Source organism: Seriola lalandi, unplaced genomic scaffold, assembly GCF_002814215.2.
Source record: "Seriola lalandi dorsalis isolate HSWRI2012SDOR001 ecotype SW California unplaced genomic scaffold, Sedor1 jcf7180002054693, whole genome shotgun sequence".
In the NCBI taxonomy this organism is placed as follows: domain Eukaryota; kingdom Metazoa; phylum Chordata; class Actinopteri; order Carangiformes; family Carangidae; genus Seriola; species Seriola lalandi.
In genome coordinates this window covers 241968-243789 of record NW_019525246.1, presented here as the reverse complement: position 1 = coordinate 243789, position 1822 = coordinate 241968, and the positions used below count along the sequence as shown (strand labels likewise).

The following is a 1822-nucleotide window of genomic DNA, read 5'->3' as shown; positions in this document are numbered from 1 at the left end:
TAACAGAGTTCATAGGGAAAGACATGATGCCTCTCAGCACAGTGACCAAGACTGGGTTTACGGCTTTGATAAATACACTGGATAAGCGGTACAGCATGCCCTCCCGCATATATTTTAGCCAGGTTGTCATACCGGAGCTATATGAAAAATGCACGCTGAGAGTCGCAGCGGAGTTTTTCGCTACTACAACTGACATGTGGTCAGGCCGTACAGCAGAGCCCTATCAGAGTTTTACGGTACATTTCATTAATGAAGACTTCGACCAGCTGGGATCTCCATGAAGAGAAACATGTCTGCATAACAACAGACAATTTTATATTTTTAGAGGGTTGTAAACAAATCAGTCAATATACTACTGATGGAAGTAGTTAAATAAAAATGTAATTCATATCAATTCATGCATCATCTAATTTCAACATGACACATAGGCCTGGCCTACAGGAAAGAACAGTTTATGTTTCATCTATATAATATTGTGTTAGTCATAATATAGAATGATTTATTGCTTCTGTTTGTTGAATAATACAGAAGATTAGGAACTAATAATCGCATATTAAATTGCAATCATAATGGTTAAATTAGATTATTTTCCCAAATTGTTCAGCCCTCGAACACACAATGTGCAAACTAATGAGTCACCACTTCAGAGTCATTAGGACGTTAACAGTGCTGGGGCCTGAGCTGAAATATGTACCAGATAAATCACAATGGTTTTATTAATAAGCTGATCACATGGACTAAGCTGGTGTAACTTCCTGCCTTGTAAATGTACATGTTGTCACACCCTGAGTTAAATGGTGAACTAGAATTACCACCCTCACGGTTGTCTGCTTCCTTCCAGTTTCAGGTTACATCCCTGTTTATCCAGAATCATATAAAATATAAGCATTTGTGTGAAATGTTGCCATAATTACTGTGTAAAGTCTTGAGTAATGGCTAAAAAGTGATCTGAGGTCACCATGACCTTTGACCCCCAAAATCTACTCAGTTATCCTTGAGTCCTAGTGAATGTTTGTGCCAAATTTGCAGAAGTTCCGTCAAGGCGTTACTGAGATATCATGTCCATGAGAATGGGACGTACATATAGACAACCCAAAAACAATATGCTCTGCCTATCGCTGACACTGTTGGAGGGAAACCTTTGATAATGCACAGAAATAAATTTAATAACAGGGCTGCTTTTAAGTAATATCCAGATTAATCAATAATTCATTTGCAGAAATATACAGAATAGATTTATATATTTATATTATTTATTATATTATTACCAATGTCCCTGACAGTTGCTAATAATATAATTATTATAAGCAATAACATTTGCACTGAAACTGCTTGTCTGTTTCCAGGTGGTGAGTTCACACAGAAGGCTCATCAGTGAGATCGATGCTTACACCAGGCTACAATGTCTGACGTGTGTGATGTGGGGGCTGCTGCTGAACTACTGCACAGTAAAAATACTGTCAAAGAAAAAATTCTGTTTGTGTATTACATTTGTTTTACATTTCCATCAACACAAAATCAGTCTTTAATACTGACTTGTTAAAAAAAATGCTTTTGAAGTTTGCTACTCTATATTAATTGAGTACATGTGAGAAAAGCAATCTTAATTCTGTTCTTAATTTGTTTTCCCTTACAAAATAACAAAAAAGTACCGATAACAGTACTGTTAAAGTACCTGATCGATGACAGTTCTGTTAAATTACAGTTCTGTATAAGTATCGGATTGATACCACTTTTGTTAAATAACAATACCGTTAAAGTACCGGATCAATAACAGTTCCGTTAAAGTATCGGATAGTTAAAGTACTGGATCGATAAGAGA

General features: G+C 36.0%; 1 protein-coding gene across 1 annotated transcript in view; it reads right to left on the bottom strand.

Moving 5' to 3' along the window:
- psmc6 (proteasome 26S subunit, ATPase 6) overlaps window positions 1-1822 on the bottom strand; it is an 11166-nt gene that overhangs the window by 2227 nt on the left and 7117 nt on the right. The window lies entirely within an intron of this gene.